Genomic DNA, 24,533 nt, shown 5'->3' with positions numbered 1-24,533 from the left:
AGTTCCTCCAGTGGAGAAGTTGGGGTAGATGGGCCTCCCATAGCAGAAGTTAAGGAGTGAGGGAAGTGACACTCAACCTTGTGGTCACAGACTTGTTTTTATAGCCTCCAGGCCACTGCTGCCTCATATACAATACATAACTCTCTTTTTTTTTCTGTCTCGTCTGCCTGTCTTCCTCCTGGCATCCCTCCAGCGCCTGAAGCCATCTGAAGAGTCACAGGAGATGACTCTGTCCTCCAGACGAATCTCAGAGGAGGCTGTTCAAGATCCTAATGAGCTGCTTATAAAAGCGCCGCTTCCTGTCTTCACTCCCCACATTTTTACAACCACTCACAGTCCAAAATCGGTTCCACCAGTCAATATCAATGAAACGTGAGCACGTGAGTGCTCTTTGCCTCGGAAAATGTTAACTTCAGTAATGTTTTTGTTTAATCTCTACAATGCGTTTTCCCTCTGCGAGTTTCAAGAGAGGGGAAGGTTGACGTCTCATGCAGTTTGTTGGATGTTAGATGCAGCACAGGCCCATTAGAGTGTCAATGTGCACTGGAAATGTGATCCCAAACTGAGACACAGTTCAAGTCAACCGTTACTTCCCATTTGTACTTCTTACAAACGGCTGTGCGATCTTTACGTCGAGACTGAAGAAGAAAATAAATGGATACGACTTTGGAGCGTGGCATTGTTGCTGTATTCAGGCATAGTCCTCATGCTGCTGCTGCGATGTTTTGGCTCAAACAAGCTGGGCCTGTTCCCGTCTGAGCACAATTAACATAATAAGCATCTAATACTGAGGGTCATTACAAGAGGGGCTGTTAAATTGCAGAGGTGGTAACCACAACGTGACTCAGCACGCACGCACGCACGCACGCACGCACGCACGCACAAGTAATTAAATTTCCCAGCCCCGTACAGTGAGCGGCCCTTCTGCTACAGATTCATGTCCTGACATGAATCCCAGCCTCAGCTGAGAGCGAGGCAGCCTGAGGCTCGAATCCAGACTCGAATAAGTTGTAACTCTGACACGCTGTATTAGCTACAACCGGCTGCTGCCAGCGATTATTTGAGTGCGACTTAAAAAAAACGATCAAATAAAATCCCCTGATCCCCACCTTCAATGACGCCACAAACACACGCCACTCATTCCGAGTCGTGTTTGTGTGTGTGTGTTTTTCGAAAGATAACTTTGTCTCTTGGACTTGTGTTGCCCTCTCCTCCAGCTCCAGCACCGTGTGCACCATGAAAGCCAGCCACTTCAGAGGGCTCGTTGAGCTTTCAACTTCAACACGCGCCCTCCTGAGACCTCCACTCACTGTCAGAGCGCGCAGAACAAAGCGTGCCATCCACGCGGCAGACGCTGGAACACGTACGGCTGCAAGAGGGTGTCTGTGTGTCTGTGGAAGATAGTGGGGGGGGCATGCTGCATTAATGCACGGGGATGTGTTTCTTGGGGAGTTGCTGTTTATCCTTGTTTGGTTTCCAAGCTGACTGACATTGAATTGAGCTGCGAATGTTATTAGGCACAGCGTCTTAGTAATGGCTGTTTCATGAGATGAAACATGGCGTTTATTCATTTGGCATGAACGTGACGCTTGAGGCGCTGCATTGATGCATATTATTTACAAGTTACGTTAAAAACCTGTACAGATATGCAACAATCGGATGTTGCACACGTTAGTAGACCTACACATCCTGCCATTACGACATTCAATCTGGATCATATAGAGAGGGGATGCTAGATTATTGGCTGTTTCATTTTGTAACCATAGACCACATGTAATAAGTCACGAGTAATTGATTACATGATTTGACCGCCCCCTAACACACACACACACACACACACACACACACACACACACACACACACACACACACACACACACACACATACACACACAATATATATAATGTGTGAAGAGAATGCCTTTGTTTTGTTTCCATCCACATCATACCGACTGTCTGTACGTTGTCTGCACTGACTGTAAATTACACAGTGAAAGCACAAACAGCTACAGAAGCAGAAATAGCTATGACAAAGCCTGAGAGCACAAATGACTAAGGGCTAAGACTATAAGCACACCTAACAAACCTGCACTCCCTGCTCCTTCAACCTAATGTGTCCCTTCTCTTTTATGTTGTCCTTGGCTTGGATGCAAACATGTCTTCAAGGGGAGTGTTTGACCCATGTTCTGCACCTTTCACCCAACACATCCTCCCGGACACAGACACACGCACACACACACACACACACACACACACACACACACACCCCTCCTTGAAGATGGACACATCAAAGACATCCGTTGGCAAGAGTGACCCGGTCTGACCACTACTACTGACTGGAACCGAGTTTCCTTAAACAAGCTCCACTCCGAGCAATGACTCTGCCGGTCACCTGTCTCACCACAACGTGGAGGAAGACGGGGTGGGGAGGGTGAGGAGTGGGGGCTTGGGGTATTTATTTTTTTTCTTTCCCTCCTCCTCTTACACACCTGCAGTGGTGCAATTTCCACCACGCTCCCCCGGTTCCTGTCCTCTGTATTGTCTCCTCAGAGTCAAAGTCAGGTTAATTGATGAGAATCTTTTCACATGAAATAGAAAATATAAAGAAAGATGACGCAAGTACTGCAAGTCAGGAATCAAAAAGAGAGAATTTGAAATAAGATATGACAAAGCTATAAAAAATCATTAAAAAGAATCTGCTCTCTTGTAGACACTCCCCAACCCCCTCCTCTTTTCATCAGTCTCTCTTCACCTCATCTGGGCAGAGTTAGCAGGGCTGCTGACACGCACGGCTCTGACAGGCGAGCAACAGTGTGGAGACGAGGCGCTGCGTGTGTCCGCTGAGAATTCTAAGCCCCTCCACCAAAAACAGTGAAGCCCCAAAGCCAGGCCACGACAACACTGCCACCTGGCCCAAGAGCTGTCCCAGAGGAATGATGAGGACGTTTGTGAAGAAGAGCCCCCCACCCCGAGCTGAGAGTGCAGCGAGTGGTGGGGCGAGCTGACAGGGGGGTGGCTCCTGGCCTGTCATTCAGGTTGATGCATGAATCTGTTGACAAGCCCGGCTGCTCCCACAGCTCAAACCTTCTCACAGAGCCGTGCGCTCGGAGCAAATTGGCTGCCCTCCCCAGTCAGAGCTGCCTGACTCAGATCTATGGGCTTAGCTGTTACCTGAGGCGAGTCGGGCCAAGGGGCCGCCTTCCTCCCAGCCCGCTATCCTAAATTATAGCCTTGCTCACTTCACAGCGCCCGGGGCCAAGTGTGTGTACAAATGCAGTGGCCAACTCATTGCTGTACACATAAACACAAGTAAAAGCACCAACAGACACAGAAAAACACAAAAAGAGAAGCGAGACCCTTTTTTTTGTCCACTTGTGTTTGAACACATTGTTCCAGATCATCAGTTTCAGATATGGCTGCGAGCAGTAAAAGCTCAACTGTCCTTGAGGAAGGAGCATTTCCACAACCTGGACACTCACACCGCTCGTGCAATTACACAACATACATTGTGTTGTATATAACTAATTCGGCCTCAACTGAGCATCAATCTCCACATTTCAGCATCTACACTGGTGTATGAACTGTACAGAGATCACAGGAGCTGCAATTGGTGCACACAGAGACCTTTAAAAAAAGAAGACAAAACAGCTTTCATGTATACTAGGTTCAATGAGTTTGACCTGATTCACTTTGCTCTTCAGTTTCACATCTATCACCACTGACTGAGAGATTCACAAAAACAAAAACTTTTATTTTAAATAAGGAAATAGTCATAATATTGTTAACGTGTCTAAGAATGTCACCGTGAAGTGAATTTACCTGGACTGAGATTTACACTGCACAAGTTTGTGGTTTTGATAATTGTCACATTATCTGTCCCACTTGGGGGAAGCCAAGATGTCACTGCTAACAGTCATATAGCCAACATAGACTACAGTACATCACACATGAATTCCTAAAAAGACTTCTGTGTCAACAAATTACTGTTGGTCAAAGGATGAAGTCATGAACATAATTCATAAATATTCAATCCTCCATCATCTTTTTCCTTCCCATCATCAGATGACGAGTCATTGTAAGTCAAAATACATTCAGACTCTGCATAACTCTACATTCTCCGTGGTACAGTTTCATAATTTCTCCTCTTTCCTGGGGGCTTATTCATAAACACGCGAGTCGGGTCTTTTAAAATAAACACTGGTGAAAATGAACGTTTTCACAGATTATTTGATCCACACTGATTCAGTTCCTTCCATTTCGACAGAGAAATAAATCTGAAGCAACATTGAAATCCACCCATGGCTGTCATGCATTACGGAGATCACAGACCATCATTACACCTCTGCACATAATACATCCACCAGTTGCAAATATATCATGTTTAGCAACACGTTGCACTGTCTGCAGAGCACATGATGATAACTTCAAAGCCTTTCTCACAGAAAACTGATTACTGGATTGTAATAAAAGCCATGATGTTGTTTTAGGGCATAGATGCAACTCGATTGATACAGTATGTCTCCATTATTTAATTTCTCTCTTCTGCATTATTTTTTATTGTTGCTACTGCTGTAGTTGTAATTCTAAGTGTTATAAGTAACTTTATCAGGGTGGTATGAGGGTGTGATCAATTCTGCAGTTTATTTACCATTATAAGCAGACTGAAGATTGGAGAGATCTGGTTGGATGTCAGGGCAGAGGGAATGAAGTGCCTCAACTTAAATAGTCTAGAATTAGATAGTTCCTCGAACAGGTTATCACATATTCTACTGAATGATTCATTCTTGCTCCCTGAAGGAATGAGGCCTGCAAATCCAGGTGGCCTAAGGTAGGTGCATGTTGGCACCGGATTCAAGATGCTCCCCTAAGTTACAGCTCAGTAAACATCTTGCTTACATCCAAGTCGTGACCCACCGTGACGTCACCCATTGGTTTGTGAACTGCCGATTTGAAGCCTTGAGTTTGTCATTTTGGCCAGTGCCATGGTGGTTTTTAGAAACCGAGCTAACCGTATCTGGGGACACTGCACGTCCACTTACACCTGCGACCTATTAGACAGTACTAGCTGTCAATCACATCGACGCGCCAATGCATACTGCGCTTTATCATCAATTCTAAATGGGACCATAATTTGCTAAATGAATCTCAAGATTGTGAACGTAAACTCCGGTGGAAAAAAGTTGTTACTGACGTTACAAATTGAGTGAGAAAAAGAGTCATCTTCTCAAAGACTTCCACAGCTGTGCTCTCTCTGCTTTGAAACTCTTCTCAGTTTCAATGTTTTGCACAGAACTTTTCTTTCATAGCGTTAAATTGAGAAGAAAATCCTGTATTTCAACTATATACAGTATGTGAACTAGAGATCTAGAGGGGGAGTATAGGGACGGGAGGAATTGGTACAGATAGAGGCAGATATGAAGAGAGAGATGTCGAGGGGCAGAGACAGGACGAGTGTGTGTACGGTCGGTGTTGTCGCGGTCTTTGATGTCAGCAGTGCCCACATGTGCGGCCCCTCTCTGCCAGGAAATTACAACTCCGTCCCCCCGGAGCCCGGCCGACTGCTGCGAGAAACGCTCTGCGTTTGATGTTCTAAAGAGGGATCTCCAATGCAATTTAGCCTTTCATCTCTCCCTGTTCTCTTTTGTCTGTGATTCATCCAGACTATGGCAAAGTTACCGACATTTTCACAAGTCAGAAGTAATATTATGCTGCTTTGTAAAACACATAGCGTGTGAGACAGAGAGGGGGATACAACAGTAAACAGAGGGACACGGAGTAAGTGTGAGCAGACATCAAAGATGGTCTTTCGTGTCACTCCCTCTGAAAACAGAAGCCATTTTTTACCTATTTTTGGTCCGCCGCGTCACTTTGTGTAAGAATTCTTGTCAAACCTCAACCCTGTAATGTACAGGCAAGTTATATCCATCTTTTTTTTTTCAGGACAACCTAGGCTATCAGAATATGTATGCTTCAGTGATATCACATGAACCTATAAATAGTTATATGACCATCACAGACATTCATTATAATGACACACCAAACAACAATGGTGAAGAGTTTTCCCTCTTGAAAGTTGTTCTTTGAAGCCTTTTCTATAAGATAAACTATTCAAAAGATTCTTACTAATGCAAATCAAAAGTTTTGTTCATTTTTCTACAAATAATTCCTTTGATTTTTCAACCCCAAAAGTCACTTTTGCCATTCTGCAAAGCAGTTCCTGTCTGTAGTGACACAGTGGAGTGTCAGTAGTAGTAGAAGGAGTGAACAGGAGGAGTGAGAGGTCCTGTTTTCAGTGTAAAATCTTTGTTTTTTTCAACAAGTCGACAACACATCGTCTGATTGATACAAGTCTGTAACAAAGCCTCTGATTGGTGCAAGTCTGTAACAAAGCCTCTGATTGGTCAAGTGGATTCAAGATGAACAGTTAGAAGTCCGCTAGCAACAACAGAAACATTCTACATCTTGAAAAATGATCATCGAAGTCATTCAATGTTGGATTTATCATCACGGACGTGTTGTACAGAGTCTCAGAAAAGACACTGAAGGTCCAGGCCGCGCTACAAACCTTCTGAACGGGCCACGATCGCATGCAAGTGTTAGCTTCCCGTCCAAACAAACCGAGAGTTGCAGAAACTGATCAAATGTCATGAGGAACTTTTATAACATGACACATTCTCTGTCGCACACGACAGGTTCGGGCTCAGAGGGTCACGAGCATGTGATATGATTGAAGGCTGCTACATGAACACTGACGTGAGTATATGTTGACAAATGCTTTTCATGGGTTGAAAATAAACTGCACCCGAGGTTTATTGCTGGACTTATTGTGGGGGGGGGGGGGGGGGGCTTTATGGTTGAAACTGTTCTGCACAGCACTGATTTCAGTATTATTAACTGACCGTGGCGACCTTGAGGTAGCCCAAAAGTTAAAGAAAAGAAAAGAAGCAACTCTCCCTTTCTCCTCCACCCTTCTGACGAGTGCAGCTCTTTCTTTTCTTCTCTTTTTTAAATCTCACAGCCTCTGTTTGGACCACATCTCAGCTGATCTGCCAGTGCACAAACTCGAGATCCAACATCTGTCTTATTCCTGTTGTAGAAAGAGCTTGGCAGTGGTTTGCTTTGGACAGCGTTCAGTTTCAGATTTTATACCCAAACCCCCCAAAAAAAGAAAAAGCTGGCTTCGGGATTCGTAAGCCATCACCGATGTGTTTTATAGAGAGGGAGGGAAAAAAACAGCTGTTTTGTGTTGATCTCCTGAGGTTTATTAATCAGCTCTTGGTTCACCCTGGTGATTTATGATACAGAAACAGTCTTGCATTGGACCGAACAAGGAGGGATTAACTGTAGACTGCATACCCAGCTGGGGGTGTTTGCCTTTGCACTGAATCGGATTAATGTTCAACAGGCTGTTGTTTGGCCAGAGGGAAGATTGCTTCTCAAATGTGGCACCGCCCCACCTCCACTTCACTTCATCCCCCTGCCCGCTTCTCTGTAACTGGTGTCTGCCACATTCGTGAGGGTGAGTGGGACGGCCAGGTGATAAAACCCAATGTTGACTATTTCAACTTCTTCTCTGGTTTGGTTTTATTCCTTCTGATGTGACTGGGCAAAATCCTTTTATGAAGTGAGGCAATGTAAATACACGGGACCGCAGCAGATGATGTGATTGTTTTGAAGAGGAGAAGGCCTTTCATGACGTGGCCACAGTGTCACCACTTCTGTTTACATGGTTTTATTCTGAGACCGGGTTTTTTTTTTTTTTTTTTTTTACTGCTGGACCTCAGCCTTGACTCCCGAGAGTTTAGAGAATAACAGCCTGGCTCTGGTTGACCCTGGCAAGCATTAGACCCGTACCCTCTGACTCTGGTTAAATGGCGTCTTTGTAACTCTACAACCCATAAAGCAGAATATATCAGCCTAATAACAGTGATGGACAATGGTTTTCTCTGAGGTGAGACAAGCTGCCTTTGACTCCTTGTGCACTCCGAAGTGCAAAGCATGGGCAACCTGCTCGTGTGCACAGTCACAACAAACAGTGTAATTAATAGGTCAGTGAGAGTACTGATGAATGATGATCAGACTGACAATATTTGACAGTGTGCAGGTATATCATCATTACCTAAGCCAAACAACACCAGTCCACCTATAAGTGAGTTGTACCTCTCCTAATTGTATACGATCGCACCGTGCAGTCGGGGGATTTGTTTTGAGTTAGCCTCAACCTGAAACATATGGAGCACCATCATTTCTTGGCAGGCTAATGTGGCAAGTGCCTGACCTCTTCCTGTGCTTCTTTTGTTCTGAGAGGGGCCGCGAGGTATCAGGGGATTGCTTATCACTCTGACACAGGATGCCAGCAGGGGTTCATGGTGCAAGAGGGGAAGTGACAGTGTGGCACTTGCTTGTTTTCATAAGGAATGAGGCGATATTGTGACACACGGCTGTGCACCTCAACGAAAACAGGAACCGCGATGACGTCCCCAAAGATTGTCAACTGCTCTGGTGTTATTTTCTGCTGCATAATTTAAAACAATTGTTTCAAGGCAGCCCAATGCATTCTGTCTCTGTCCTCACCTTGTTTTCAGTCTTTACTGTATAACTGCACAATTGCCTTAGACACTTCTAGTGTCATGTATTGGTTTTGGGTGTATGTGCCTGGTGAGGGGATGTGGTTCTCAGGTCAGGCACAGACAGCGGGGTTATAATCTCACAGGTGCATTTCCCTCGAGTGTCTGTGGTTTCACACACGACCCGCACAGCTGTGTGTTTTCACTGTGTAACAAAGAAACAACAGCTGCCGGAGCTTCAGTAAGAAGAGTGCAATTATAGTGACCAAACTGATTTCTAGAGTTTGGGGGGTGGGGGGGGGGAGCACAACGGACTTTGCACAGAGGTGTTGCAATTAACTGGTGGATGGCCTTAAGTCTCTGGAGTGTTTTTGGATGGATGCAGCGCTATAACTGCATGCTGGAACGTGATGCAGTTCTGAAAACAGCTGATTTACAATACATGGACATGCTCCTCCATAGCTATTAAGACATTACAAAGAAATTGTCTGAGTCAGTAGTAGAAGTACAGTAGAAGTACTCCTTTACTGATCCTGCTTAAGTACCAAACCATTTTAAAAAAAAAACATTAATGATTTTACCTTTTTAGGCCCACAAACAATTCAATTACACAATCTAAGAAGTTTACAGAGAAATGTATTTGCTTTTTAAAGATGAAAGTGCTTTCCTATAATATATTGTTTTTCTTTAGCGTGTCATGATTTTTAAAAGCAACAGGTAACTATTATATAAATGTTGTTAAAATTGAATGGTTAATAGTTTTCCCATCTGAAATGCAGAGTGGTGTAGAAGTTTGTTGTAGGAATGAAAATATACTCTCAATATGCAAGTATCTCAAAATTGTATTTAAGTGCAGTACTTAAGTAAATGTACTTATAATTGTTTTTTTCCCATGTGTACATATTACTGTTCCAATGCAGACTTAATGTGTTGATGTTCACAATCTGGTCAGTCATGTGTATAATATTAAGCAAATACCAGCAGAAACAAGATCCTCGTCCTCATAAACATGCAAAACTGTAGTTTTGTAGAGAAAATTACATTTGAGTTTACAAGTACAAATCAAAAAGGTTAAAGACATAAATGTCCAGTCATTATCAAGTATCACATTGTGTTAGAAAAAGAAAAAACCCTCCTTTAGCTCATAAATCATAGTTGAACATGTTTGTCTTGTTACTGGTATCCACAGAAAGAGGAACAGAGGTTAGAGCTGGTCAAACGTCCACACCCCCGTGACCTCTTGACCCCTGATCCCTGGGTCCCCTTCAGTCCCCAGACATGGGGGTCAGGGGTTTGACCTCACTCATTTTGGCTCAGCGGGCTAATGGCCTGCCACTGTCACTGCCTGCCACAGTCTGACAGCTCTGTGAGGCCTCACTACATTGGACAAACTTGAGCCGGGCCAAGGGGCAGGCGGAGGGGGTTCGACCGTGTGCCTCAGATCTCTATGTGCATTTGTGTGACACAACACTGATTTGTGTTATGCCAGAAACGCAGATGAACACAGACGCCATAGTTGAAGGCATGAACATACAGAAGGACTGTGTGTTTATAGTCAGTGAAAGCATGTGGAAGCATGTAACCCACAGAATATCAGTACAAGGGCGACTCTGGTGGTTCCTCACAAATGGCGATGCAGAGGAAGAATCGTGTGTGTCTGTGGTAAGAGGTCCTATGATGTCGAACAATGGTTCCTCTTCATCTGGTCATGTGCTGTGTGTGTGTGTGTGTGTGTGTGTGTGTGTGTGTGTGTGTGTGTGTGTGTGTGTGTGTGTGTGTGTGTGTGTGTGTGTGTGTGTGTGTGTGTGTGTGTGTGTGTGTGTGTGTGTGTGTGTGTGTGTGTGTGTGTGTGTGTGTGGGTTTGCGTACGCACGTGTGATTTTGTGTGTGTGTGTGTGTGTGTGTGTGTGTGTGTGTGTGTGTGTGTGTGTGTGTGTGTGTGTGTGTGTGTTGCTTGCGGGGCATGCAGCTTGGTCACATGAAAATAGTGCTAATGAGGGACTACTGTTCACAGCTGGCACCAGTGGTCAGACCTCTACACTCACACGCTGCCAGAGATTAGAAAGTCTGCCAGGGAATATTGGGAGTGGGCGAGATTTTCACCAGGCCCCCGGGACTAGGTACATCCTGTGTGACAGTGGTCACAGGTTTTGTGGACTTTGTGTGCTTCCACACACAGATATGAATTAACTATTAATGGCAGCGCTAATAACTTTCTGGCAACACTAGAAGCATGGCTCTAGTGAAATGCATCAACTACTACTGTATTAGATGGGTTGTTGTGAAATTTGTTGTAGATATTCGTGGTGCTCAGAGAATGCAACCTTAGGGACTCTCCACTTGTGGCCAAGTGATGTTTGCTGAAAACAGCAGTAACCTTTCGCTTCAAAACATTATTTAAAAGTGGTGTGAATTTGTTAAGGCACTTTTTTACCAGATTTACTGCAATGTTTGTGAGCTTTGTCTTATTAATTTTTCATGAAAAATATACATATATTTTTTGTATATATAATGATTATTTTTATTCTAAATATTACATTAAAACCTAAATGTCTATGTCTAAATGTTGAATTTAAATATAGATAGATAGATAGATCGATAGATAGATAGATAGATAGATAGATAGATAGATAGATAGATAGGTACTTTACTGATCCCAAGGTGGGAAATTCCGGTGTCACAGCAGCAGTTACACACAACACACACAAAAAATCACAAAAAACAAACTAATTATAAAAGTATATGCATTGCAAGCAAAAGAATATAAAGAATAAGAAAATAAACATAAAGAATTTACATGAAATATTGCAGAATGTGCAATCAGTCAGTTACCAGAAATGTGAATAGGAACCTGGTAACATAAAGGTGCAAATGTGCTGGGATTTGTGTTTTTAAACAGATGTTAAATGTTAAGTCATAATCTAAATTGTTAAATCTCTATTCAAGTGGAGTATATACACTTAAATGTGCTTGCACAAACACACATGCGCACATTTTCATTCACAACAGCATGCAGATACACAGGCATCTGAGGGCCTATTGTACCAGTTAGTAATCACTGTCCCATTAGAGGGCTTTTGGCCATAGGGGCTTGTTTTAAAAACCGTAATCCTTTGTCCCAGCAGGAGGCTTTTGTTGGCCACCGCCCAGCGTCCAGGTGATTCATAATAGGAGGGCTGTGTGTGTGTGTGTGTGTGTGTGTGTGTGTGTGTGTGTGTGTGTGTGTGTGTGTGTGTGTGTGTGTGTGTGTGTGTGTGTGTGTGTGTGTGTGTGTGTGTGTGTGTGTGTGTGTGTGTGTGTGTGTGTGTGTGTGTGTGTGTGTGTGTGTGTGTGTGTGTGTGTGTGTCTTGCTCACCAAGTTTCCTCATTGGAAACCTGCCAGCTGACAGCATTTGGTGGTGCCTGTTGAGTCTTTGTGTGAAAACTTTCCTCAGCCAGAGAACCAAACACACTGTGTAATTGTTCGTGTCAGACACAAGTAAATGTGCAGTTTCTCGCAGCCAGATGAAGATGGATCTCCACGTTTGAGTCTTTTAAGAAAACAAAGCATCTTGGGCTTTTTTTTCGTGTGCTTTCATTTTGCTCTTCTGGTGCCTCATTAGAGTTAGATTAAAGCAGCCGGCATGACTCAAGAGCGGCCATCTCATCCCGGCTCCTTTTGATGAAGGAGATCCGCCACTTTAATTACTGGTCTTCATTCGCTCATGTTTCACTCCAATTGTTCGACGGTCACATGACAGGGATTAGCCACTTCTTGTGGTCACGGTTGGTTGTTTGAAGATCACACGGCTTCCAAAGCACTGATCACACAATCACGCCAAATAACAAAACACTTTCCTTCATCATCTTCAGCTCATCAACACGTTATATTGCCTGATGCAACACAGAATGATTAATAAATCAAGGCTTTCAAAGAAAGCCACATATCAAAGTGCATGTTAGAAATCCCAGGCTGGTAAATCAGTGCAGAGAGAACTGAAATGAATGCAAATATTCAACAAAAGAAGGAAAATGTGGAATAAGCTTTGAATTGCGTCTCTGGAGCAATGAGTGCTTCTGCTGTAACTCTGCCGTTCTGTGTGCAACACGAGATCCTGCAGGGAAACAGATGCACTCAGTCCCCGTACTGTAGCACACTGGTCAATGCTCGTGAAACCTAGGAGAGTGATTGCTGCTTGGCAGCATTTCTGCTAATGAAAACCATGCACAGTTCCTCCAGCCAGAGGGGAAGATGTGCAGTGGAAACAGTGGATGAGCCCCAGGGCCATGAGTGATACATTATTGCCTAACCTTGAGGGACTGCTCTGGCTGACAGTGGGATCAGAACAGTGCAATCAATGCCACATGCTGAAAGGAGTGAATGCATGCAGAGTGGGAATCCATCACATCTCTGTGACAAGACGCTTGTGTTTCTGTTAAGAAATGTCTTGATATGGGGTTACTGAGTGTGAATGTACATATACGTGTGCTGAAACAGAAATACAAAACAAGTGAATCAAAAAAGAGAAAGGAAAAAAAGACGAGTGAGTACAGACGGGATATTAGAACCATGTGTTTGGGGCGGTGCCATGCAGCCGTGGGTGCCAGGAAGGAGAGGAGGCCGAGTGATTTTTGCGAGACTGTGCGTTGGGTTTCAATCAGGGAGAGAAGTGACAAAGGATTAAGACGTGGGGAGCAGATATGAGCGGGGGGAGGACGACCTGGCAAGCTCTGTTCTTGGGGATGTGGAAATTAAGTTTTACATCCACAGCTGTTTTATAGTGCCATTTACTAGAGAGCAGGTGCAAGGCTATTAAAATCTCCCTTTGCTAGTAAAATCACAATCTGAATAAATTGCACGGCCAGTCTCGTGTGATGGTACAGTGAGGCGGGAGTCGAAGCAGGGCAGTAGCAAGTGAAGACGAGAAGTAGGGAGGGAGGCATGGAGGAGTGGAGGAGTAGTCGCTGAGGGTTAGAGGTCAGTGCTGCAAGAGTTGAATCACCCCAGGTTCGCAGACTTATCTGTTGTTCAGCCACGGGTTTGACTCTTGTGTCTGACGTCTTGTGTTGCGCAGAGATCTGGGTAGTCACTCCCTCGATTTCACGCACAAACACATGTGCATCTCCGCACGCGCACAAATCAGCGAGGCACGGAAAAGCAGGCACTCCCTCTCACGCAAAGAGCAGCGATTGTGTCGGTGCATTTGGCGCCTGGCCAAAGAGAGGGGGAGTGAAAAAGTTTAGGGGGGGGGAGGGGCCCACAGGTGCCGAGCCTTAAGCCTGGGGGAGGAGTGGGGAAGAGAGGAGCAATCAGGCAGAGGCAAGTGGATACATTTGGGGAGAGGAGAGGGGAAGCAGGGAGGGGCCCAGCATCTCTACCTCTGAATCCCCTGTCCCGGCCTGTTATTCTCGTGTGACGATGGGCAAATGAAATCCAGCACACATTTGTTTTTATGAGTCCATAACAGCCAGCGGCCACAAACAGGACAAAGAAGCCGAGAGCACGCCAAGGCCCGTGTCAGAAGAGGCTAAAGGGGAATAGCGTGACATCCGAATGTGTCAACAAAGGAACTGGAGAGTTTTCCAAAGATATCCGATCCTAGACGTGTGTTGCCCACTGCATGATAAATGCTTTTCCAAAGTGTGTGTGAGAGGAGCAGGAGTAACTCTGAACACCAAAAAAACGATGTATTTTGAGATAATAATGTGCGAAGATTCTTTGTATTTCAACACCATTTTTTTTGCCTCTCTGTCCCCGACCCAAATACACACTCACAAGCGCAGACATTAAATTAGTTCCTCCCCAAAGAGAGAAAAAAGAGGAGGGGAGAAAAAAAACAACATGCTGCTAGATTGTATTTGCTCAGCAGAATTTAATATGAGCGAGCTGGAGGTGCTTTTCTTCTGGGGCCGATTCCCTGGAGACACATCCATCTCTGGGAGAGGCTTGGGAGGACAAAGGAGGACTGCCCTCAAGGCTCAGCCCAGGCGTGCTTAAACACACACACACACACACACACACGATCATACACATGGATATCAACAGTTTCAAGCACACATGGACGTGCACACAGATGCACGTATTCACACAAGCAAAGAGCTCAGACAGAGGCGGCCTTGTCTGACAACAACTACAGACTTGGTCAAACAGAAGAAGGAGGAGGGAGAAGGGAGTAGAGAGAAAGAGTTGAAAGGGACACAGAGAAGGTAGAGATGTATTCTTTAAGGAAATGGATGGGCTGAAGGAGAAGGCATTTAATAGAAAGTGACATGGTGGATGGAGGGTTTTGTAAAAGCCAGGGGAGGCTGAAGAGAAAAAAGTAGGGGAAAGGAAAAGTGAGGGCAGGCTGTAGTGAGAAGTAATGCCCCGTGACAGCCCTGTCAGACTGAGGGGGAAAGCATGAAGAGGTGTTTACACGCAGAGTTGTGACGGGCTGCTTGTGCTGCATCATTTTGGCCACAGCACTGCACTTACTTACTTACTGTCAGACGCTGTCAATCATCTCGGGGCACCCGTGGCACAAACAGCTGACAGTCCAGGTAACAGTGGTGCACATTCTCTGAAATATCGGGTGAACCGATGAAATTGAAACTTGAGACCAGACCCCTCGGATTAAATGAGCAACGGTGGACACTCGTTCAAATGTGCCCCACAAACTTACCTCAGCACATCAAAAACAACTGCGAACTGTTATACAAATGTGTACTTTAGGGAGTCGGGTAATTGTGTTTTGGTTAGTCGGTATAAAAAAGTCGCGTAATCACTCTGGTGCGAACCCCTTGGAGAATTAATGCCCTGGAACAGCCCCTAGCCCCGCTTAGTTCATTTCCTGTTCCTGGCGGAGGCAATGAGGGATAATAAGCTCTACGCTATGCTCACTGCTCTTGATGATGTGGTCACACAGCTCTGCTAATACGGCAATCAGTGGAGCGTTAGAGAGACAGGGCAGGACGGAGAGCTGTCTCGCCAACGGCCCCTCTTCTAGAGAGAAGCGGGGAGGCTGTGTTGAAAACTATGCCATGAAGACCACGAAAAAGGAGATAGCTCATCTTCTTTTCCCCAAGCGATGGCTTGAGCGAACCACTCCTCTGGCGTGGTGCAGTGTGGCATCGTCAGATGTACAGTAAAGGCGGCGGTGGCCTCCAGGAATGTCGGTAAGACAGACGGACACTTGAAAAGATCATATTTCTTTCTGGCCAAGGCTTTTTTCTACCACGCCGTCGGGCATTGGTGATGTGTTGTGAAGGGAGACGAATGGGAGTATGCGCCTGTCACCAGAGTGTGTGTGCTTCCCATGAAGTCACACTCGTTTCATTTTGAGCTCTTCAAGACGATTACAACAAGTCCAACACGCACGTTTCTGCTGCAGCTGTTTAAAAAAAAAAAAAACACTCCAACAAAGCGTGATTACACAGAAACCAATAAAATAGGGGGTGTGAGTGATTCATATTACAATCCCGCAGCTCCAAACCCAACTTGAATGTGATCGCTACCATAGCTCCACACGCGCGCCGCCCCCCCCCCCCCCCAGCAGCACTCACCCCAAAATCATAAACAGATCCTCAGCTATGCCACGAACGGTGGTTCTGCCTGGGCCACATTTAACCCAGTCGGGTCGCAGATACCCATGACCAACGGCGTTACACACTTACCCAATTACCTAGTAAGACTTTGCACACAGGGTGAGCTGGAGGCTAGAGGGGTCGTCAAGTGCACAGACGGTGCGAGTGGATACTGACAGAGTGCGCTGGGTTCTGTCCAGGCCTGGCCTCTTCCCAGCTGGCTTTGGGCCACGATACAGGTGCCACACTAGACCCCCCCCCACTCCCCAAACACACGCACACGCACAGGCGCACGCATGCACGCACGCACACACATGCACATGCACACACATGCACATGCACATACACGCACACACACACACGCACACACACACACACACACACACACCACCCCGCACCCCCCCCCCCCCCCCCCCCCCCCCCACATAGCGCACTCCTGCTGGTGTGTGAGCCTCCACAACAGGTGCAGTAGGTTAGGCTGCAGGCCCCAACATGCAAGGAAACAGACTGTTATTGTGGGCCTTCCTTCCATCATCTCCCTCTCTCTCTCTCTTTTTTTTCTTCTTCTTCTTTCTCTCCCCACCTCTCCTCATCCCAACAGCCCCGGGGAGCAATCGAGAGGTCCAACCTGAACACGTAACCTGAGTGCAGCTCGTATGTATTGTGCAAGGATGTTGAAAAGAGGAGGGGATAAGTGGAGGATATGTTGCACACGCAGAGGATTGGACAGTGTGTGTGTGTGTGTGTGTGTGTGTGTGTGTGTGTGTGTGTGTGTGTGTGTGTGTGTGTGTGTGTGTGTGTGTGTGTGTGTGTGTGTGTGTGTGTGTGTGTGTGTGTGTGTGTGTGTGTGTGTGTGTGTGTGTGAGAGTGTGTGTGTGTGTGTGTGTGTGTGTGTGTGTGGCGTACTGGTGTTTGTGCCTTCAGTGTCTGTTGGAAGCAGTAACTATAAGCGCCGTGAAAAGATTGGATTCCTAACCCCGTGGCTGGCACTGCTCTCACTCGCTGACAGTTAGAAGGTAGTTCCTCCGTCTGTCAGGGTCTAACAAACATTAAAAAAAAAAACATTTAGTCGTGCACACACGTGCACGTGAAGTTAAAGGTCGAACGTGCCAGTTTCTTTTGTTTTTCTTTTCTGTAAAAAAAACATGATTTGTCACTCTGCTCTCTACTGTATTTTTTGCACAGTTAAACTTTGCAGCCGACTCATTATGAGAAATCCAGATGTGCTTCCTGGCCGCCAGAGAATGTCTTCAGCTGTGTATGACAGTGTTACTGGCCTCTGTGCACTGCGCGCAGACGGAGGAGCGATGCCTCAGGGCAAGACTTTCTGCTCTCTCTCTCTCTCTCTCTCTCTCTCTCTCTCTCTCTCTCTCTCTCTCTCTCTCTCTCTCTCTCCCTCTCTCTCTGCCACCTCTCCCTTTTGCTGATCTCGCTCTCCTTTGTCTCTTTCTTTTACCCTCCTCCACTTACTCACACTTTCCCCTCACCTTATTCCCATCCCTGCTCTCTCTCTCTCTCCTTTGCCCTGTATTGTCTAGTCTTGCTTTTCGCCCTTCTCCCTCGCCCGCCTCACTCTTGCTCTGTGTTTCATGCTCTCTTTCTCTCTCTCTGCCACTCTTATCACATCATCTGCTCAGGGAGACAAAGTTGGTCTGGCCAGTGACAGGTAGTTAGAGGGCATGTGGGAGACGGCTCCAGAAAGTCTGCCCCTATACCTACTTTGACACAGGCTCTCTCCCCCTCTCTCTCCCCCTCTCTCTCTCTCTCTCTCCCCTCACGCACATGTTTTGTTTGCAGCCAGCGTGGACGACCAGTCAAGTCAAATGTCAGCTCGCAAATTAGCCAGAGTCTTCAAAGAGAGCAAGGGATTGCTAATATCTGTCGAGCCACACACTACATCAACTCAAGTCGGTGTTTTGAATGATTGACACCCCTCAGGGCTTCAGCAGTGACATTTCAACGCTCTGTTCGGAGGCAAGAGCTACAGTTCTTCGAGGGGTTGCCTCATAATATGAGGAGAGCAAATATCCCAGTGTGTTAAATAAAAGATCACTGAGTCTTTATTTTATAAGAAACACCAACTAATGCGTGATGACTGGAGGGTAAAATTCTGGTGAGATTTTACCGTAGTTTTTGTTTTAACATTGATGTTCTATGTAACAAGGTACATCACAGCTGATTTTATGCACACCACACACCAGTGGGAGAACTAGTGTTCTTTCGCCACCCGTGGGCTCACCTCGAGGTATCCAGTTATGGTGAAAGTTGGAAGTCTTTCGCTGCAACTCTGTAAAGTTATTCTGTTTGTTCTACTTTTTCTCGAGCTGTCCAATAATCATCTCCCCGTGCCATGGAATTAGGTTCCTACTCACTTCTTTGCAGCTGACGGACGGTGACCTCAAAGAAACCCACCACACTGGATAGCTGTGTCATTGTGCCCTCTATTGATTTAAAGATGCCATTGCAAGGTGAAGTTAATATAACATGTAAAACTCTACATTTGCAACACATTAAAGACCCCTTTTTTGATAATTTCGGTGAAATATATATTTTTTAATGCATTTCACTCTCAACAAAAGCACTGCATGAAGAAAAAGTTAAACTCCACATGCTCCTAAACGGGTGGGATGATGTCGGAGGATTGCGGCTCACAAAGAGCAGGACGCATCAGACTTTGCCTAAGCCGAGTCGAGCTCCAGTGGTCCCGCTGCCCTCAGCCAGACAGGTCAGCTGTCAGGCCTGTTGTTGAGCTGCACACTGAATCAGATCTGACACAGCTGACAGAACACCGTCTAGACAAAGAGCAGACCCCTTCCGAGTATTGTTTGTTGGTGGTTAGTAGTGGGAGAAAAACAGGAAGAGTGTGCGACCAAGCCAATAAAAAATGTAAAAAAAACAGGGTCCGTGGAGGAATAAAAACTTTCCCCCCTTTAGATGTTTCTCCTCACATGAGCTGCCGGGCATTTAGGCAGAATTATTGTCAGATTGATGTGAAAATGAGCACAAATACCCAGATAACATGAGTCTCTGGCTACACTGCACTGCCTGTATTACATCACATGGTGGCAGCAACACATTGAGGGGGAAAAAAGGGGAAAAATGAACAATCTCCCTTCCCCTTTCCCAGATTTACTTTATAGGTTTTCTAAAGCACAATATTGTGGAAGTTTACAACCAGGGGATTTAGCATTTTAGATAGTTTTTTTTAGATAATGAGGAGAAAGGGGCTCAGCACTGCCAGGCCACAAACCCAGAATTTCATTAATACATTGACGTCACCTTAAAGGAATAGTTTGACATTTTAGAAAAATATGTGTATTCACTTTCTTGACAAGCAGGTCAATACCAATCTCGTATCTGTATAGTCAATATGAAGCAGAGGCAAGCAGCTAATTTAGCTCAGGCTTACATAAACACTGGAAACCATATGTCTACAAGAAACAACATCCACTGACCAATGAATCTCAATGGTTTTTTTTTAATACAGCACCAAAATAAAGTGTTAAAATAAAAAATCCCCAAATTTGTGGGGTTTTTGGATGATCATGAGCCAGACTAGAACAAGGCACGATGCAATTACTTTCTCTTGGAGTCTGTGCTGGTTGCCTGGCAACCTCAAGGTGACGACAATACTACAAGATGACATAGTGATCTCTGAAGATGGATGGACCCAGTCACATTTGGACAGAGCCATGCAGGCTAACTGTGGTTTTATACTGAATGAAGAGATATGAGTGTTGTATCCATCTTCTCATCTAACTCTTTTCAAGAAAGTAAAAAAGATATTTCACAAAATGATGGAACTATTTCTTTTAAACCTTACCTTAGTTTAGCCTTACTTCAAAATTGTCAATAGAAGACCCAAATAAGGTTCGCCCATTGCTACAGTATCTTCCTTTCCATTATCGTCCACGCCAGGAAGCAAGAGTTCCAACAATTTGAATCTCTGACGTGTGTTTCACGTGTCGAGTTAACATTAAGTTTATGGATTCACAGAATTATTTATACAGCAGTTGACTCACACTCTTCCCCCTAATTTGACCTGCATCTACTTTCCTTTGGCCCATGCGACTGCAAGCACCCACACGCCGGAGATGATAATGATGTCAACCCGTTGCTTCACCTTCATAAAGGTCAGAGAAAACGCACATTTCTTACATTCTTGCTCCTACCGCCCGTCCTTCCCACTCACAAAGACCGGAGTATCTGTGTCCCAGACATAACATTAAGCAGTGATCATTTTCCCCTCGCAAGGTGGTTGTTTCACCTCGATGTTTGAGTTAGTGGCACTGTAATTATGTCAGCATTTACAGCTGAAACACAGGTTGTGACATTCCTCTGCCAGCTGGAGGTCCGCCTGTAAATGTGGCACCTATACCTGAGGCTCCTCCTCCGAAGTCCGTTGAAAGCACTAGAAACCATCTATTTTCAGTCGCAGGTGTATTAATAGCTTCATTAGTTTTTTAAGATAATGCATTAATATTTGATTACATGGGAGCAGACTGCTCATTTCCTTGATTTTGTCAATGGTGGCTACTGTTATCACTAACAGGGTAAAATAGTCTTTAGGTTTTAGACATATAAAACATTTGGTAGCTGATAACATGCTAATGAAATTGGAGATTGTAATGTAAATTCTAAGGATGAAAAAACGGAATACTGAAGGGTGAACATGTGAATGAATGTCCAAAAATGATTGTGACACGAAAAAGCATGGAGAGAGAAGGCCCATAGTTGTATGTTCAACATGATCTTATCGTTCTCCTTTTTACTTCCAAGAATATATCAGAGCTGCAGTCATTCTGAGAAATGACTCTCCCACAGGGAGCTCAGTAACATTTAGATCGCAGAGAGGAATCAGTGACATACGATGATCACCTGTCACCATGGCTGACAGCTATAATTGAAAGAATTTTCTTGCGAATCCTTCCTTAACTTCCTGCTAACTAACAAACACACAAACAGACCAACTGAACCACACACATAAAGGTCCTTGGTGAAGGCAATAAAACCTTTCTGAGTGGATTTTTGGCCCTTAATGGCAAAGTTGGCATCTAGCTGATGAATATCAAGGATTTTTACAGCTTACGAGCCAGATATTTCCCTCAGGAGCTGGTGAAGACCAAAAGTGAACTAAAGAGAGTGTGAATATCATACAGACATTTGTGGCCAGAAGCACGTCTTAAAAAACAAATGCTAATGCAGCGCCTCGTCATGGTGATGTAACTGTTTGCTGACAACATGACAATGTTGTGTTTGGGGCCCGTTGCACTGTCCAAAAGTAAAACTTCAGTTCTTATGAAATAAATCGTCATGATGATGTAATCAATAAGAAGACGAGGTGTTGTTGATGTCTGATGTCATGATCGACATCAAACCACCCAGTAATCTGTCTGCAAATCGGAACCGTTTGCCTGTGAGAATACCAATCCCAAGGAAATATCTTTATGAGGCCCTATATACATTCATGCATAAGTACAAGACAGTTTCAGTTCATCTACATGACAAATGTCTCCGGCTACGCCCACTCAAAGGAGTTTATGACCGGACAGAAAATCTGGGTTACAGCCTCGCCCTCTACTCATTTTCTTTTGTAACCATAGACCTACCAAAGTTATGTGTGAAAAGGAAGATTACACAGGGGTGGTGTTGTGGGAAAGGGACATAAGGGTTCTTTCGGGTTCCAATCTTTTTCATATACAGTCCATGGTTCCAACCCACCAAGGAATGCATCATCATTGCATAGATGTGCAGATTAAAACATCTGAGAGGTCCACTTAACGTTCCGCCGGAGCACGACTGTGGGCCAAGCAAGTACGCCACTTAGAATTGTCAAACGAGCCGGTGGCCGTTCACTCGGAAAGGTCACAGGATCTCACGGTGGAGGGGACGGAGGGAGAGCGAGAGGCCCGGCACAATCTGCAGCCAGCGGATCTGGGCCCTGGCTTTAGGAAGGGTCTGGGGGTTGAGTCATAGTGACTCAGGGTGCCAATCGAACCCAGAAACCTCATGTGTCATTACCCGCTCTTTTCAGAGAGCACTAATGTTGTTGTTGAGTCAATACTGTTTGTGATATAGAGTTGTTTTATCAGCACCGCAAGGCTTACTTTATTGACGTTATCAAAAAAGCTAAGGAGCAGACGCAAATGTTTACCCTCTTAATATAGCTTGTTGGCATGCTCACGGTTGATAAGCGGCATCAAACAGGAAGTCGCAGCAGGAGTTGGTGAGAATCTCAATAGTTTTGCAGGTATTTGACCTTGAAAAAAATTATTGTACATATATTTAATTGAAATTTGATTGTCCGGCGATCACTGAGGTCATCGGGGTCCTCTCGGAACCGTGACTGTTGGAGGAAAATTGAATGGCAGTCCACCCAACAACTATTAGGTCGATTGCCAACGGACTAACATTGCCTTCCTTGGACCTATGCCGTGGTCTCGAGTATTTGGACAGGTCGAGGGGCTCCTCCTCCAACACGTCCAATCACACCGCCTCTGAAAAAGACATCCATATTTACATGTCAGCATTTATATATTATGTACCAAGGATGCTTGAGTGGACATCTAGATTTACATCGCTTCCCCGTTACCCCCAACAAAAAAACTGTAAATTCACAGACTACAAAGCCAAAGTGCCATAACTAACCCTGGGGGCTGTTTGAACTCACTGAACCCTATAAGGTTCAAGGAGGACTGCTTACGGCCAGAAGAAGAAGGAGGGGAGTCGCTGAGTATCGATGCAGGGCTATGCTGCTGCTGCAATGACTCTAGGTGGGGGTTCTGCAAGACAGAAAGAAGAAGACTGCGGGAGACCTGACGGTGTCAAAACACATTATTATAGTCCCCCGCAAAGGAAACAACAACTGGACCAGACCTCACAGAGAGAGGGGGGGGGGGGGGGGGGGGGCAGACTGACGCGAGAGAGAAAAAGACTAGGACAGGAGAAAATAGAAGCCCTAAAAAGAGAGGAGGAAAGCAAGAATAGAGACGTTATGTTTTTTTGGACACTAGACGGGGAAATCCGCTCTGATCTCCATGCGAGATGAGTTGCTCTTGCTGTTGGACTCCTCTGACACTTTGGGAACTCCTTCCACAGAGGTCCAAACAAGTGAAGGGTGAGAAACAAAAGCACTCGTGAGTCCCTCTGAATGGCAGTAATGGAAAAGAGTTATCATCACTATCGATTTATTCATTCAACATGTTCCACAGCTGTCTGTGTCCAAAGAAAATCATTGTGTTGTTTCTGTAACGTCCTGGCAAATTTTCTTGAAAAGTTTTGGTTGGTTCACACCACTTTGTCATGTGTCACTTTTGTGAGTGTGTGTCTTATTTTGGCTGCTTGTGTAAAATGAAACAGATGATCTCATCTGTTCTCAATTTGAAGGCAGGCCACTCGTTAGCGTGTGTGTTGCTGACACTCCACACTAAATGCTCCATATTTCCGCTATTTAGTAGATGGCTAAATGACTTTAGAACTTTCAACTGTCAGTGTGCATTGCCATTATGCCCCCTCGCCTGCCCCCCTCCTACTCCTCACCACCACCTGCCCCCCGCCCCAAGGCCTGGATCTGAAAAGTGTGCCTCGGTCCAACACCCTGTGCTCACAGATAAGCTAAGCAAGCGTGATAACCACCACTGTACACTTGGAGAAAAGGCCCTGAGCACGTCCCGTGTGCCACACGCCGTCCACTCAACATGCACTCAGCTGCTTGTATGACACTCCAGTTTCAGCCCCCCCCTTGTCACCGTCCGCCTTGTACTGCTGCTGCCAGTTAGGTCACCTCCAAACCATCATTCACACCCACCTGCATCCCAGAAACACCTCCTCACCACCACCAGCCTGACGCCTCCGCAGCAGCACTGTGTAAATCAGGGCCCCGTGCCGCAACGACACGAGGAAGCAACGGGAGTGGGTGACAGAGAGAGGTCATCTAATCTGGGGGACAGATCCAAACGGTGTGACACCCCCCCCCCCCCCCCCCCTTCTGCTGGGCCTGGAGGTGACTGAAGGACGAGGATCCACAAGCCGAGACCACACTCGGGCCTTCAGTGTAGGAGAGAGTGAAACCGCACTGCTGTATTTTCCCAGAGATCTGTGACTCAGACCATCATTAGTGCACACACAGTACAGTTATTAAAGTCCTGCTAAACCCTTTTCGCTGCCCCACCTTTTCCCCCCGTTTGCTCCCCTCACAGACTCATGTGGATTTACCAATACTCAGGCACACGGCGTAGCAGATTGTGCTCTGCTGGTAAAGAACATGGCACAATACAAATCCGATTAGCTTTGTTTGGACCTAATTTGGCACTTAACAATGCCAAAATGATGGATAATGTGACATAACAATGGAGGGGGGGTTCCAAGTACCACATACATGCAACCTTTGACACATGGGGCATATGCCCAGAGTCTAATGAGGGT

The 24,533-nt window shown here is 45.5% G+C and overlaps 1 protein-coding gene across 1 annotated transcript in view; it reads left to right on the top strand.

The window, feature by feature from the left end:
* Nucleotides 1-6,459: 6,459 nt before the first annotated feature.
* crim1 (cysteine rich transmembrane BMP regulator 1 (chordin-like)) overlaps nucleotides 6,460-24,533 on the top strand; it is a 51,213-nt gene continuing 33,139 nt past the window's right edge. The window contains exons 1-2 of the mRNA XM_035609732.2: nucleotides 6,460-6,589; nucleotides 6,693-6,753. The gene's annotated coding sequence lies outside the window, so the exon portion shown is untranslated. The remainder of the gene's footprint in view (nucleotides 6,590-6,692; nucleotides 6,754-24,533) is intronic.

The sequence above is a fragment of the Scophthalmus maximus genome, chromosome 15, assembly GCF_022379125.1.
Source record: "Scophthalmus maximus strain ysfricsl-2021 chromosome 15, ASM2237912v1, whole genome shotgun sequence".
In the NCBI taxonomy this organism is placed as follows: Eukaryota; Metazoa; Chordata; class Actinopteri; order Pleuronectiformes; family Scophthalmidae; genus Scophthalmus; species Scophthalmus maximus.
This window is presented reverse-complemented; position numbering and strand designations above follow the sequence as displayed.